We start from the raw sequence: 16,943 nt of genomic DNA, 5'->3' as shown, positions 1-16,943 counted from the left end.
CATTGACAGAGTGGGGGTCAGTCTGCTCTTCCCAGGGTGTGTTGCATTGACAGAGTGTGGTCAGTCTGCTCTTCCCAGGGCGTGTCACATTGACAGAGTGGGGTCAGTCTGCTCTTTTATGGGTGGGTTACATTGACAGAGTGGGGTCAGTCTGTTCTCCCATTGTGTGTTACATTGACAGAGTGGGGTCAGTCTGCTCTTCCCTGGGTGTGTTACAATGACAGAGTGGGGTTAGTGTGCACATCACTGGGTGGGTTACTTTGACAGAGTGGGGTAAGTCTGCAGTTCACTGTGTGAGTAATTTTGCAGAAGAGGACATTCTGCTCTTCTCTGGGTTGGTTACATTGACAGAGTGAGGTCAGTCTGCTCTTCCCTGGGTTTGTTACATTGACAGAGTTTGGTCAGTCTGCTCTTCCCTGGGTGTGTTACATTGACAGAGTTTGGTAAGTGTGCTCTTCCCAGGGCGTGTTACATTGACAGAGTGGGGTCAGTCTGCTCTTCCCTGGGAGGGTTACATTGACAGAGTGGGGTCAGTCTTCTCTTCCCTGGGTGTGTTACATTGACAGATTGGGGTCAGTCTGCTCTTCCCTGGGTGTGTTCCATTGACAGAGTGGCGTCAGTCTGTTCTCCCAGGGTTTGTTACATTGACAGAGTGGAGTCAGTCTGTTCTTCCCTGGGTGTGTTACATTGACAGAGTGGGTTCAGTCTGCTCTTCCCTGGGTGTGTTACATTGACAGAGTGGGGTCAGTCTGTTCTCCCAGGGTTTGTTACATTGACAGAGTGGGGTCAGTGTGCACTTCCCTCTGTGTGTTATATTGACAGAGTGGGGTCAGTGTGCACTTCCCAGGGTGTGTTACATTGACAGAGTGGGGTCAGTCTGCTCTTTTATGGGTGGGTTACATTGACAGAATGAATTCAGTCTGCTCTTCCCTGCGTGTGTTACATTGACAGAGTGTGGTCAGTCTGATCTTCCCTGGCTGTGTTACATTGACAGAGTGAGTTCAGTCTGCTCTTCCCTGGGAGGGTTACATTGACAGAGTGGGGTCAGCTTGCTCCTCCCTTGGTGTGTTCCATTGACAGAGTGGGGTCAGTCTGTTCTCCCAGGGTTTGTTACATTGACAGAGTGGGGTCAGTCTGTTCTTCCCTGGCTGTGTTACATTGACAGAGTGAGGTCAGTCTGCTCTTCCCAGGGCGTGTCACATTGACAGAGTGGGGTCAATTTGCTCTTCCCTGTGTGGGGAACATTGACAGAGTGTGGTCAGTCTGCTCTTCCCAGGGCGTGTCACATTGACAGAGTGGGGCCAGTCTGCTCTTTTATGGGCGTGTTACTTTGACAGAGTGGGGTCAGTCTGCTATTCCCTGGGTGTGTTACATTGACAGAGTGGGGTCAGTCTGCTCTTCCCTGGGGGGGTTACATTGACAGAGTGGAGTCAGTCTGTTCTTCCCTGGGTGTGTTACATTGACAGAGTGGGGTCAGTCTGCTCTTCCCTGGGTGTGTTACATTGACTGAGTTGGGTCAGTCTGTTCTTCCCTGGGTGTGTTACATTGACAGAGTGGTTTCAGACTGCTCTTCCCCGGGTTTGTTACATTGACAGAGTTTGGTCAGTCTGCTCTTCCCTGGGTGTGTTACATTGACAGAGTTGGGTCAGTGTGCTCTTCCCAGGGCGTGTCACATTGACAGAGTGGGGTCAGTCTGCTCTTCCCTGGGTTTGTTACATTGACAGAGTGGGGTCAGTCTTCTCTTCCCTGGGTGTGTTACATTGACAGATTGGGGTCAGTCTGCTCTTCCCCAAGTTTGTTACATTGACACAGTGGGGTCAGTCTGCTCTTCCCTGGGTGTGTTACATTGACAGAGAGGGGTCAATCTGCTCTTCCCTGGGTGTGTTTCATTGACAGTGTGGGGTCAGTTTGCTCTTCCCTGGGTGTGTTACTTTGACAGAGTGGTGTCAGTCTGCTCTTCCCTGGGTGTGTTACATTGACAGAGTGAGGTCAGTCTGCCCTTCCCTAGCTGTGTTCCATTGACAGAGTGGCGTCTGTCTGTTCTCCCAGGGTTTGTTACATTGACAGAGTGGGGTCAGTCTGTTCTTCCCTGGGTGTGTTACATTGACAGAGTGAGGTCAGTCTGCTCTTCCCTGGGAGGGTTACATTGACAGAGTGGGGTCAGTCTTCTCTTCCCTGGGTGTGTTACATTGACAGAGTGGTGTCAGTCTGCTCTTCCCTGGGTGTGTTACATTGACAGAGTGAGGTTAGTCTGCCCTTCCCTGGCTGTGTTCCATTGACAGAGTGGCGTCAGTCTGTTCTCCCAGGGTTTGTTACATTGACAGAGTGGAGTCAGTCTGTTCTTCCCTGGGTGTGTTACATTGACAGAGTGTGTTCAGTCTGCTCTTCCCTGGGTGTGTTACATTGTCAGAGTGGGGTCAGTGTGTTCTCCCAGGGTTTGTTACATTGACAGAGTGGGGTCAGTCTGCTCTTCCCTTGCTATGTTACAATGACAGAGTGGGGTCAGTGTGCACTTCCCTGTGTGTGTTACATTGACAGAGTGGGGGTCAGTCTGCTCTTCCCAGGGTGTGTTACATTGACAGAGTGTGGTCAGTCTGCTCTTCTCAGTGCCTGTCACATTGACAGAGTGGGGTCAGTCTGCTCTTTTATGGGTGGGTTACATTGACAGAATGAATTCAGTCTGCTCTTCCCTGCGTGTGTTACATTGACAGAGTGTGGTCAGTCTGATCTTCCCTGGTTGTGTTACATTGACAGAGTGAGTTCAGTCTTCTCTTCCCTGGGAGGGTTACATTGACAGAGTGGGGTCAGCTTGCTCCTCCCTGGGTGTGTTACATTGACAGAGTGGGGTCAGTCTGTTCTTCCCTGGGTGTTTTACATTGACAGAGTGGGATCAGTCTGCTCTTCTCTGTGTGTGTAACATTGACAGAGTGGGGTCAGTCTGCTCTTCCCTGGAGGGTTACATTGACAGAGTGGGGTCAGTCTTCTCTTCCCTGGGTGTGTTACATTGACAGATTGGGGTCAGTCAGCCCTTCCCCAAGTTTGTTACATTGACACAGTGGGGTCAGTCTGTTCTTCCCTGGGAGTGTTACATTGACAGAGTGGGGTCAGTCTGCTCTACCCTGGCTGTGATACATTGACAGAGTTGTGTCAGTCTGCTCTTCCCTGGGTGTGTTACATTGACAGAGTGAGGTTAGTCTGCTCTCCCCGGGAGGGTGACATTGACAGAGTGGGGTCAGTCTTCTCTTCCCTGGGTGTGTTACATTGACAGATTGGGGTCAGTCTGCTCTTCCCCAAGTTTGTTACATTGACACAGTGGGGTCAGTCTGTTCTTCCCTGGGTGTGTTACATTGACAGAGTGGGGTCAGTCTGCTCTTCCCTGGCTGTGTTACATTGACAGAGTGGGGTCAGTCTGCTCTTCCCTGGGTGTGTTACATTGACAAAGTGGGTTCAGTCTGCTCTTCCCTGGGTGTGTTACATTGACAGAGTGGGGTCAATCTGCTCTTCCCTGGGTGGGTAACATTGACAGAGTGGGGTCAGTCTGCTCTTCCATGGGTGTGTTTCATTGACAGAGTGGGGTCAGTCTGCTCTTCCCTGGGTGTGTTACATTGACAGAGTGGGGTCAGTCTGCCCTTCCCTGGGTGTGTTACATTGACAGAGTGGGGTCAGTCTGTTCTCCCAGGGTTTGTTACATTGACAGAGTGGGGTCAGTCTGTTCTTCCCTGGCTGTGTTACATTGACAGAGTGATGTCAGTCTGCTCTTCCCAGGGCGTGTCACATTGATAGAGTGGGGTCAATCTGCTCTTCCCTGGGTGGGTAACATTGACAGAGTGTGGTCAGTCTGCTCTTCCCAGTGCGTGTCACATTGACAGAGTGGGGCCAGTCTGCTCTTTTATGGGTGTGTTACATTGACAGAGTGGGGTCAGTCTGCTCTTCCCTGGGTGTGTTACATTGACAGAGTGGGGTCAGTCTGTTCTCCCAGGGTTTGTTACATTGACAGAGTGGGGTCTGTCTGCTCTTCCCTTGCTATGTTACAATGACAGAGTGGGGTCAGTGTGCACTTCCCTGTGTGTGTTACATTGTCAGAGTGGGGGTCAGTCTGCTCTTCCCAGGGTGTGTTACATTGACAGAGTGTGGTCAGTCTGCTCTTCTCAGTGCGAGTCACATTGACAGAGTGGGGTCAGTCTGCTCTTTTATGGGTGGGTTACATTGACAGAATGAATTCAGTCTGCTCTTCCCTGCGTGTGTTACATTGACAGAGTGTGGTCAGTCTGATCTTCCCTGGTTGTGTTACATTGACAGAGTGAGTTCAGTCTTCTCTTCCCTGGGAGGGTTACATTGACAGAGTGGGGTCAGCTTGCTCCTCCCTGGGTGTGTTACATTGACAGAGTGGGGTCAGTCTGTTCTTCCCTGGGTGTTTTACATTGACAGAGTGGGATCAGTCTGCTCTTCTCTGTGTGTGTAACATTGACAGAGTGGGGTCAGTCTGCTCTTCCCTGGAGGGTTACATTGACAGAGTGGGGTCAGTCTTCTCTTCCCTGGGTGTGTTACATTGACAGATTGGGGTCAGTCAGCCCTTCCCCAAGTTTGTTACATTGACACAGTGGGGTCAGTCCGTTCTTCCCTGGGTGTGTTACATTGACAGAGTGGGGTCAGTCTGCTCTACCCTGGCTGTGATACATTGACAGAGTGGTGTCAGTCTGCTCTTCCCTGGGTGTGTTACATTGACAGAGTGAGGTTAGTCTGCTCTTCCCTGGGAGGGTGACATTGACAGAGTGGGGTCAGTCTTCTCTTCCCTGGGTGTGTTACATTGACAGATTGGGGTCAGTCTGCTCTTCCCCAAGTTTGTTACATTGACACAGTGGGGTCAGTCTGTTCTTCCCTGGGTGTGTTACATTGACAGAGTGGGGTCAGTCTGCTCTTCCCTGGCTGTGTTACATTGACAGAGTGGGGTCAGTCTGCTCTTCCCTGGGTGTGTTACATTGACAAAGTGGGTTCAGTCTGCTCTTCCCTGGGTGTGTTACATTGACAGAGTGGGGTCAATCTGCTCTTCCCTGGGAGGGTTACATTGACAGAGTGGGGTCAGTCTTCTCTTCCCTGGGTGTGTTACATTGACTGATTGGGGTCAGTCTGCTCTTCCCCAAGTGTGTTACATTGACACTGTGGGGTCATTCTGCCCTTCCCTGGGTGTGTTACATTGACAGAGTGGGGTCAGTCTGTTCTCCCAGGGTTTGTTACATTGACAGAGTGGGGTCAGTCTGTTCTTCCCTGGCTGTGTTACATTGACAGAGTGAGGTCAGTCTGCTCTTCCCAGGGCGTGTCACATTGACAGAGTGGGGTCAATCTGCTCTTCCCTGGGTGGGTAACATTGACAGAGTGTGGTCAGTCTGCTCTTCCCAGGGCGTGCCACATTGACAGAGTGGGGCCAGTCTGCTCTTTTATGGGTGTGTTACATTGACAGAGTGGGGTCAGTCAGCTCTTCCCTGGGTGTGTTACATTGACAGAGTGGGGTCAGTGTGTTCTCCCAGGGTTTGTTACATTGACAGAGTGGGGTCAGTCTGCTCTTCCCTTGCTATGTTACAATGACAGAGTGGGGTCAGTGTGCACTTCCCTGTCTGTGTTACATTGACAGAGAGGGGGTCAGTCTGTTCTTCCCAGGGTGTGTTACATTGACAGAGTGTGGTCAGTCTGCTCTTCTCAGGGCGTGTAACATTGACAGAGTGGGGTCAGTCTGCTCTTTTATGGGTGCGTTACATTGACAGAGTGGGGTCAGTCTGCTCTCCCCTGGGTGTGTTACATTGACAGAGTGTGGTCAGTCTGATCTTCCCTGGTTGTGTTACATTGACAGAGTGAGTTTAGTCTGCGCTTCCCTGGGTGTGTTACATTGTCAGAGTGGGGTTAGTCTGCTCTTCCCTGGGTGTGTCATATTGACAGAGTGAGGTCAGTCTGCTCTTCCCTGGTTTTGTAACATTGACAGAGTGGGGTCAGTCTTCTCTTCCCTGGGTGTGTTAAAATGACAGTGTTGGGTCAGTCTGCTCTTCCCTGGGTGTGTTACATTGACAGATTGGGGTCAGTCTGCTCTTCCCTGAGGGTGTTACATTGACAGAGTGGCGTCAGTCTGTTCTTCCCTGGGAGTGTTACAGTGACAGGGTGGTGTCAGTCTGCTCTCCCCTGGGTGTTTACATTGACAGAGTGGGGTCAGTATGTTCTTCCCTTGGTGTGTTACATTGACAGAGTGGTATCTGTCTGCTCTTCCCTGGGTGTGTTACATTGACAGAGTGGGGTCAGTCTGTTCTCCCATTGTGTGTTACATTGACAGAGTGCGGTCAGTCTGCTCTTCCCTGGGTGTGTTACAATGACAGAGTGGTGTCAGTGTGCACATCACTGGGTGGGTTACATTGACAGAGTGGGGTAAGTCTGCAGTTCACTGTGTGAGTAATTTTGCAGAAAAGGACATTCTGCTCTTCTCTGGGTGGGTTACATTGAAAGAGTGAGGTCAGTCTGCTCTTCCCTGGGTTTGTTACATTGACAGAGTTTGGTCAGTCTGCTCTTCCCTGGGTGTGTTACATTGACAGATTGGGGTCAGTCTGCTCTTCCCCAAGTTTGTTACATTGACACAGTGGGGTCAGTCTGCTCTTCCCTGGGTGAGTTACATTGACAGAGTGGGGTCAATCTGCTCTTCCCTGGGTGTGTTTCATTGACAGTGTGGGGTCAGTTTGCTCTTCCCTGGGTGTGTTACATTGACAGAGTGGTGTCAGTCTGCTCTTCCCTGGGTGTGTTACATTGACAGAGTGAGGTTAGTCTGCCCTTCCCTAGCTGTGTTCCATTGACAGAGTGGCGTCAGTCTGTTCTCCCAGGGTTTGTTACATTGACAGAGTGGGGTCAGTCTGTTCTTCCCTGGGTGTGTTACATTGACAGAGTGAGGTCAGTCTGCTCTTCCCTGGGAGGGTTACATTGACAGAGTGGGGTCAGTCTTCTCTTCCCTGGGTGTGTTACATTGACAGATTGGGGTCAGTCTGCTCTTCCCCAAATTGGTTACATTGACACAGTGGGGTCAGTCTATTTTTCCCTGGGTGTGTTACATTGACAGATTGGGGTCAGTCTGCTCTTCCCTGGCTGTGTGACATTGACAGAGTGAGGTCAGTCTGCTCTTTTATGGGTGGGTTACATTGACAGAGTGGGGTCAATCTGCTCTTCCCTGGGTGTGTTACATTGTCAGAGTGGGGTCAGTCTGCTCTTCCCTGGGAGGGTTACATTGACAGAGTGGGGTCAGTCTTCTCTTCCCTGGGTGTGTTACATTGACTGATTGGGGTCAGTCTGCTCTTCCCCAAGTGTGTTACATTGACACTGTGGGGTCATTCTGCTCTTCCCTTGGTGTGTTACAATGACAGAGTGGGGTCAGTGCGCACTTCCCTGGGTGTGTTACATTGAAGAGTGGGGGTCAGTCTGCTCTTCCCAGGGTGTGTTGCATTGACAGAGTGTGGTCAGTCTGCTCTTCCCAGGGCGTGTCACATTGACAGAGTGGGGTCAGTCTGCTCTTTTATGGGTGGGTTACATTGACAGAGTGGGGTCAGTCTGCTCTCCCCTGGGTGTGTTACATTGACAGAGTGGTATCTGTCTGCTCTACCCTGGGTGTGTTACAATGACAGAGTGGGGTTAGTGTGCACATCACTGGGTGGGTTACATTGACAGAGTGGGGTAAGTCTGCAGTTCACTGTGTGAGTAATTTTGCAGAAGAGGACATTCTGCTCTTCTCTGGGTTGGTTACATTGACAGAGTGAGGTCAGTCTGCTCTTCCCTGGGTTTGTTACATTGACAGAGTTTGGTCAGTCTGCTCTTCCCTGGGTGTGTTACATTGACAGAGTTTGGTAAGTGTGCTCTTCCCAGGGCGTGTCACATTGACAGAGTGGGGTCAGTCTGCTCTTTTATGGGTGTGTTACATTGACAGAGTGAGGTTAGTCTGCTCTTCCCTGGGTGTGTTACAGTGACAGGGTGGGTTCAGTCTGCTCTTCCCTGGGTGTGTTACATTGACAGAGTGAGGTCAGTCTGCTCTTCCCTGGGGGTGTTACATTGACAGAGTGGGGTCAGTCTGCTCTTCCCTGCGTGTATTACATTGACAGAGTGAGGTCAGTCTGCTCTTCCCTGGGTGTGTTACATTGACAGATTGGGGTCAGTCTGCTCTTCCCTGAGTGTGTTACATTGACAGAGTGGGGTCAGTCTGTTCTTCCTTGGGTGTGTGAAATTAACAGTGTTGGGTCAATCTGCTCTTCCCTGGGTGTGTTACATTGACAGAGTGGCGTCAGTCTGTTCTTCCCCGGGAGTTTTACAGTAACAGGGTGGTGTCAGTCTGCTGTCCCCTGGGTGTGTTACATTGACAGAGTGGGGTCAGTCTGCTCTTCCCTGGGTGTGTTAAATTGACAGAGTGGGGTCAGTCTGTTCTTCCCTTGGTGTGTTACATTGACAGAGTGGTATCTGTCTGCTCTTCCCTGGGTGTGTTACTTTGACAGAGTGGGGTCAGTCTGTTCTCCCATTGTGTGTTACATTGACAGAGTGGGGTCAGTCTGCTCTTCCCTGGGTGTGTTACAATGACAGAGTGGGGTCAATGTGCACTTCACTGGGTGGGTTACATTGACAGAGTGGGGAAGTCTGCTCTTCCCTGGGTGGGTTACATTGACAGAGTGAGGTCAGTCTGCTCTTCCCTGGGATTGTTACATTGACAGAGTTTGGTCAGTCTGCTCTTCCCTGGGTTTGTTACATTGACAGATTGGGGTCAGTCTTCTCTTTCCTGGGTGTGTTACATTGACAGATTGGGGTCAATCTGCTCTTCCCTGAGTGTGTTACATTGACAGAGTGGGGTCAGTCTGTTCTTCATTGGGTGTGTTAAATTGACAGCGTTGGGTCAGTCTGCTCTTCCATGGGTGTGTTACATTGACAGAGTGGCGTCAGTCTGTTCTGCCCTGCGAGTGTTACAGTGACAGGGTGGTGCCAGTCTGCTCTCCCCTGGGTGTGTTACATTGACAGAGTGGGGGTCAGTCTGCTTTTCCCAGTGTGTGTTACTTTGACAGAGTGTGGTCAGTCTGCTCTTCCCAGGACGTGTCACATTGACAGAGTGGGGTCAGCCTGCTCTTTTATGGGTGGGTTACATTGACAGAATGAATTCAGTCTGCTCTTCCCTGCGTGTGTTGCATTGACAGAGTGGGGTCAGTCTGATCTTCCCTGGTTGTGTTACATTGACAGAGTGAGTTCAGTCTGCCCTTCCCTGGGTGTGTTCCATTGACAGAGAGGGGTCAGTCTGCTCTTCCCTGGGTGTGTTACATTGACAGAGTGAGGTCAGTCTGCTCTTCCCTGGGTTTGTTACATTGACAGAGTGGGGTCAGTCTTCTCTTCCCTGGGTGTGTTACATTGACAGATTGGGGTCAGTCTGCTCTTCCCTGAGTGTGTTACATTGACATGGTGGGGAAATTCTGTACTTCCTTGGGTGTGTTAAATTGACAGTGTTGGGTCAGTCTGCTCTTCCCTGGGTGTGTTACATTGACAGAGTGGCGTTAGTCTGTTCTTCCCTGGGAGTGTTACAGTGACAGGATGGTGTCAGTCTGCTCTCCCCTGGGTGTGTTACATTGACAGAGTGGGGTGTGTCTGCTCTTCCCTGGGTGTGTTAAATTGACAGAGTGGGGTCAGTCTGTTCTTCCCTTCGTGTGTTTCATTGACAGAGTGGTATCTGTCTGCTCTTCCCTGGGTGTGTTACTTTGACAGAAGGGTCAGTCAGTTCTCCCATTGTGTGTTACATTGACAGAGTGGGGTCAGTCTGCTCTTCCCTGGGTGTGTTACAAAGACAGAGTGGGGTCAATGTGCACTTCACTGGGTGGGTTACATTGACAGAGTGGGGTAAGTCTGCAGTTCACTGTGTGAGTAACTTTGCAGAAGAGGTCATTCTGCTCTTCTCTGGGTGTGTTACATTGACAGAGTGAGGTCAGTCTGCTCTTCCCTGGGTTTGTTACATTGACAGAGTTTGGTCAGTCTGCTCTTCCCTGGGTGTGTTACATTGACACAGTTGGGTCAGTGTGCTCTTCCCAGGGCGTGTCACATTGACAGAGTGGGGACACTCTGCTCTTTTATGGGTGGGTTACATTGACAGAGTGGGGTCAGTCTGCTCTTCCCTGGGTGTGTTACATTGACAGAGTCGGGTCAGTCTGATCTTCCCTGGTTGTGTTACATTGATAGACTGAGTTCAGTCTGCTCTTCCCTGGGTGTGTTACATTGACAGAGTGGGGTCAGTCTGCTCTTCCCTGGGAGGGTTACATTGACAGAGTGGGGTCAGTCTTCTCTTCCCTGGGTGTGTTACATTGACAGATTGGGGTCAGTCTGCTCTTCCCCAAGTTTGTTACATTGACACAGTGGGGTCAGTCTGTTCTTCCCTGTGTGTGTCACATTGACAGAGTGGGGTCAGTCTGCTCTTCCCTGGCTGTGTTACATTGACAGAGTGGGGTCAGTCTGCTCTTCCCTGGGTGTGTTACATTGACAGAGTAGGGTCAGTCTGCTCTTCCCTGGGTGTGTTACATTGACACAGTGGGGTCAGTCTGCTCTTCCCTGGGTGTGTTACATTGACAGAGTGGGGTCAATCTGCTCTTCCCTGGGTGGGTAACATTGACAGAGTGGGGTCAGTCTGCTCTTCCCTGGGTGTGTTTCATTGACAGAGTGGGGTCAGTTTGCTCTTCCCTGGGTGTGTTACATTGACAGAGTGGGGTCAGTCTGCGCTTCCCTGGGTGTGTTACATTGACAGAATGAGGTTAGTCTGCTCTTCCCAGGGCGTGTCACATTGACAGAGTGGGGTCAGTCTGCTCTTTTGTGGGTGGGTTACATTGACAGAGTGGTGTCAGTCTGCTCTTCCCTGGGTGTGTTACATTGGCAGAGTGAGGTCAGTCTGCTCTTCCCTGGGTTTGTTACATTGACACAGTGGGGTCAGTCTGCACTTCCCTGGGTGTGTTACATTGACAGAGTGGGGTCAGTCTGCTCTTCCCTGGGTGTGTTAAATTGACAGAGTGAGGTCAGTCTGCTCTTCCCTGGGTTTGTTACATTTACAGAGTGTGGTCAGTCTACTCTTCCCTGGGTGTGTTACATTGACAGAGTGGGGTAAGTCTGCAGTTGACTGTGTGAGTAATTTTGCAGAAGCGGTTATTCTGCTCTTCTCTGGGTGGGTTACATTGACAGAGTGAGGTCAGTCTGCTCTTCCCTGGGTGTGTTACAGTGACAGGGTGGGTTCAGTCTGCTCCTCCCTGGGTGTGTTGCATTGAAAGAGTTGGGTAAGACTGCAGTTGACTGTGTGAGTAATTTTGCAGAAGCGGTCATTCTGCTCTTCTCTGGGTGGGTTACATTGACAGAGTGAGGTCAGTCTGCTCTTCCCTGGGTGTGTTACAGTGACAGAGTGAGTTCAGTCTGCTCTTCCCTGGGTGTGTTACATTGTCAGAGTGGGGTCAGTCTGTTCTTCCCTGGGAGTTTTACAGTGACAGGGTGGTGTCAGTCTGCTCTCCCCTGGGTGTGTTAAAGTGACAGAGTGGGGTCAGTCTGTTCTTCCCTGGGTGTGTTACATTGACAGAGTGGGGTCAGTCTGCTCTCCCCTGGGTGTGTTACATTGACAGAGTGGTATCTGTCTGCTCTACCCTGGGTGTGTTACAATGACAGAGTGGGGTCAGTGTGCACATCACTGGGTGGGTTACATTGACAGAGTGGGGTAAGTCTGCAGTTCACTGTGTGAGTAATTTTGCGGAAGAGGACATTCTGCTCTTCTCTGGGTGGGTTACATTGACAGAGTGAGGTCAGTCTGCTCTTCCCTGGGTTTGTTACATTGACAGAGTTTGGTCAGTCTGCTCTTCCCTGGGTGTGTTACATTGACAGAGTTGGGTCAGTGTGCTCTTCCCAGGGCGTGTCACATTGACAGAGTGGGGTCAGTCTGCTCTTTTATGGGTGTGTTACATTGACAGAGTGAGGTTAGTCTGCTCTTCCCAGGGCGTGTCACATTGACAGAGTGGGGTCAGTCTGCTCTTTTATGGGTGTGTTACATTGACAGAGTGGGGTCAGTCTGCTCTTCCCTGGGTGTGTAACATTGGCAGAGTGAGGTCAGACTGCTCTTCCCTGGGTTTGTTACATTGACTCAGTGGGGTCAGTCTGCTCTTCCCTGGGTGTGTTACATTGAGAGATTGGGGTTAGTCTGCTCTTCCTCAAGTTTGTTACATTGACAGAGTGGGGTCAGTCTGCTCTTCCCTGGGTGTGTTACATTGACAGAGTGGGTTCAGTCTGCTCTTCCTTGGGTGTGTTACATTGACAGAGTGAGGTCAATCTGCTCTTCCCTGGGTGTGTTACATTGACAGAGTGGGGTCAGTCTGCTCTTCCCTGGGTGGGTTACATTGACAGAGTGAGGTCAGTCTGCTCTTCCCTGTGTTTGTTACATTGACAGATTGGGGTGAGTCTTCTCTTTCCTGAGTGTGTTACATTGACAGAGTGGGGTCAGTCTGTTCTTCCTTGGGTGTGTTAAATTGACAGTGTTGGGTCAGTCTGCTCTTCCCTGTGAGTGTTACATTGACAGAGTGGCGTCAGTCTGTCCTTCCCTGGGAGTTTTACAGTGACAGGGTGGTGTCAGTCTGCTCTCCCCTGGGTGTGTTACATTGACAGAGTGGGGTCAATCTGCTCTTCCCTGGGTGTCTTAAATTGACAGAGTGGGGTCAGTCTGTTCTTCCCTTGGTGTGTTACTTTGACAGAGTGGTATCTGTCTGCTCTTCCCTGGGTGTGTTAAATTGACAGAGTGGGGTCAGTCTGTTCTCCCATTGTGTGTTACATTGACAGAGTGGGGTCAGTCTGCTATTCCCTGGGTGTGTTACAATGACAGAGTGGGGTCAATGTGCACTTCACTGGGTGGGTTACATTGACAGAGTGGGGAAGTCTGCAGTTCACTGTGTGAGTAACTTTGCAGAAGAGGTCATTCTGCTCTTCTCTGGGTGGGTTACATTGACAGAGTGAGGTCAGTCTGCTCTTCCCTGGGTTTGTTACATTGACAGAGTTGGGTCAGTGTGCTCTTCCCAGGGCGTGTCACATTGACAGAGTGGGGACAGTCTGCTCTTTTATGGGTGGGTTACATTGACAGAGTGGGGTCAGTCTGCTCTTCCCTGAGTGTGTTACATTGACAGAGTGCGGTCAGTCTGATCTTCCCTGGTTGTGTTACATTGACAGAGTGAGTTCAGTCTGCTCTTCCCTGGGTGTGTTACATTGACAGAGTGGGGTCAGTCTGCTCTTCCCTGGGAGGGTTACATTGACAGAGTGGGGTCAGTCTTCTCTTCCCTGGGTGTGTTACATTGACAGATTGGGGTCCGTCTGCTCTTCCCCAAGTTTGTTACATTGACACAGTGGGGTCAGTCTGCTCTTCCCTGGCTAGAACATAGAACATAGAACAATACAGCACAGAACAGGCCCTTCGGCCCACGATGTTGTGCCGAACTTCTATCCTAGATTAAGCACCCATCCATGTATCTATCCAAATGCCGCTTAAAGGTCGCCAATGAATCTGACTCTACCACTCCCACGGGCAGCGCATTCCATGCCCCCACCACTCTCTGGGTGAAGAACCCACCGCTGACATCTCCCCTATACCTTCCACCCTTCACCTTAAATTTATGTCCCCTTGTAACACTCTGTTGTACCCGGGGAAAAAGTTTCTGACTGTCTACTCTATCTATTCCTCTGATCATCTTATAAACCTCTATCAAGTCACCCCTCATCCTTCGCCGTTCCAACGAGAAAAGGCCGAGAACTCTCAACCTATCCTCGTACGACCTACTCTCCATTCCAGGCAACATCCTGGTAAATCTTCTCTGCACCCTCTCCAAAGCTTCCACATCTTTCCTAAAGTGAGGCGACCAGAACTGCACACAGTACTCCAAATGTGGCCTAACCAAAGTCCTGTACAGCTGCAACATCACCTCACGACTCTTGAATTCAATCCCTCTGCTAATGAACGATAATACTCCATAGGCCTTCTTACAAACTCTATCCACCTGAGTGGCAACCTTCAAAGATCTATGTACATAGACCCCAAGATCCCTCTGTTCCTCCACCTGACCAAGAACCCTACCATTAACCCTGTATTCCGCATTCTTATTTGTTCTTCCAAAATGGACAACTTCACACTTGGCAGGGTTGAACTCCATCTGCCACTCCTCAGCCCAGCTCTGCATCATATCTAAGTCCCTCTGCAGCCGACAACAGCCCTCCTCACTGTCCACGACTCCACCTATCTTTGTATCATCTGCAAATTTACTGACCCACCCTTCGACTCCCTCATCTAAGTCATTAATAAAAATTACAAACAGCAGAGGACCCAGAACTGATCCCTGCGGAACTCCACTTGTAACTGGACTCCATGCTGAATATTTACCATCTACTACCACTCTCTGACTTCGACCGGTTAGCCAGTTTTCTATCCAATTGGCCAAATTTCCCTCTATCCCATGCCTCCTGACTTTCCGCATAAGCCTACCATGGGGAACCTTATCAAATGCCTTACTAAAATCCATGTACACTACATCCACTGCTCTACCCTCATCCACATGCTTGGTCACCTCCTCGAAGAATTCAATAAGACTTGTAAGGCAAGACCTACCCTTCACAAATCCGTGCTGGCTGTCCCTAATCAAGCAGTGCCGTTCCAGATACTCGTAAATCCTATCCCTCAGTACCCTTTCCATTACTTTGCCTACCACAGAAGTAAGACTAACTGGCCTGTAATTCCCGGGGTTATCCCTATTCCCTTTTTTGAACAGGGGCACAACATTCGCTACTCTCCAGTCCCCTGGTACCACCCCCGTTGCCAGTGAAGACGAGAAGATCATTGCCAACGGTACTGCAATTTCCTCTCTTGCTTCCCACATAATCCTAGGATATATCCCGTCAGGCCCGGGGGACTTGTCTATCCTCAAGTTGTTCAAAATGTCCAACACATCTTCCTTCCTAACAGATATCTCTTCTAGCTTATCAGTCCGTTTCACACTCTCCTCTTCAACAATACAGTCCCTCTCGTTCGTAAATACTGAAGAGAAGTACTTGTTCAAGACCTCTCCTATCTCTTCCGACTCAATACACAGTCTCCCACCACTGTCCTTGATCGGACCTACCCTCGTTCTCGTCATTCTCAGGTTTCTCACATACGCATAGAATGCCTTGGGGTAATCCTTGATCCTATCCGCCAGGGATTTTTCATGCCCTCTCTTAGCTCTCCTAATCCCTTTCTTCAGGTCCCTTCTGGCTATCCTGTATCCCTCCACTGCTCTGTCTGAACCTTGTTTCCTCAACCTTATGTAAGCCTCCTTCTTCCTCTTTACTAGACATTCAACCTCCCTCGTCAACCAAGGCTCCCTCACACGACCATTTCTTTCCTGCCTGATCGGTACATACATATCAAGGACACGTCGTATCTGCTCCTTGAAAAAGTCCCACATTTCCACCACATCCTTCCCTGACAGCCTATGCTCCCAACGTATGCTCCTCAAATCCTGTCTTACAGCATCGTAATTTCCCTTCCCCCAATTGTAAAAACTTCCTTGTTGTGTGCACCTATCTCTCTCCATAACCAAGGTGAAAGTCACAGAATTGTGGTCGCCATCACCAAAATGTTCACCCACTAACAAGCCCACCACTTGTCCCGGTTCGTTACCGAGTACCAAATCCAATATGGCCTCCCCTCTGGTTGGACAATCTACATACTGCGTTAGAAAAGCTTCCTGGACACACTGCACAAACACCGCCCCATCCAATCTACTTGATCTAAAGAGCTTCCAATCAATATTTGGGAAGTTGAAGTCGCCCATGACTACGACCCTGTGGCTTCTGCACCTTTCCAAAATCTGTTTCCCAATCTGTTTCTCCACATCTCTGCTGCTATTGGGGGGCCTATAATAAACACCCAACAAGGTGACTGCACCTTTCCTATTTCTGACTTCAGCCCATACTACCTCCAGAGGCAGATCTCCCTCAAACTTCCTTTCTGCAGCCGTTATACCATTTCTAATTAGCAATGCCACCCCCCCTCCTTTTTTACCACCCTCCCTAATCTTACTGAAACATCTGTACCCAGGAACCTCCAACAGCCATTCCTGTCCCTCATCTATCCATGTTTCCGTGATGGCTACAACATCGTAGTCCCAGGTACCGATCCATGCCTTAAGTTCACCCACCTTATTTCTGATACTCCTTGCATTGAAGTATACGCACTTGAGCCCATCTCTGTGTCCGTAAGTAGTCCCGGTCAGTGCTACCTTCTCCACAGCCTCCCTACAGTCTTGGACTTCCTGACACACAGCTAGCTTACTTGCTGGACTACAAGTCCGGATCCCATCCCCCTGCCAAATTAGTTTAAACCCCCCCGAAGAGTGCTAGCAAACCTACCCCCCAGGATATTGGTGCCCTTCTGGTTCAGGTGCAACCCGTCCTGTTTATACAGGTCCCACCTTCCCCAGAATGCAGTCCAATTGTCCAAATATCTGAAGCCCTCCCTCCTACACCATCCTTGCAGCCACGTGTTCAACTGCACTCTCTCCCTATTCTTTGCCTCTCTGTCACGTGGCACCGGCAACAACCCAGAGATGACGACTCTGTCTGTCCTAGCTTTTAGCTTCCAGCCTAACTCCTTGAGCTCTTGAATGACCTCCCCGCCCCTCTTCCTACCTATGTCGTTGGTGCCAATGTGTACCACGACTTCTGGCTGCACACCCTCCCCCTTAAGGATTCTGAAGACACGGTCCGAGACGTCTCTGACCCTAGCACCCGGGAGGCAACAAACCATCCGAGAGTCTCGCCCATGTCCACAGAACCGCCTGTCCGTCCCTCTAACTAGAGAGTCCCCTATAACTAGCGCTCTCTTCTTCTCCCCCTTTCCCTTCTGAATCTCAGAGCCACAGACCCCT

The sequence above is a fragment of the Chiloscyllium punctatum genome, chromosome 22 (assembly GCF_047496795.1).
Source record: "Chiloscyllium punctatum isolate Juve2018m chromosome 22, sChiPun1.3, whole genome shotgun sequence".
Taxonomy (NCBI): domain Eukaryota; kingdom Metazoa; phylum Chordata; class Chondrichthyes; order Orectolobiformes; family Hemiscylliidae; genus Chiloscyllium; species Chiloscyllium punctatum.
The sequence above is the reverse complement of the archived record's forward strand: the minus strand, read 5'-3'. Positions refer to the sequence as shown.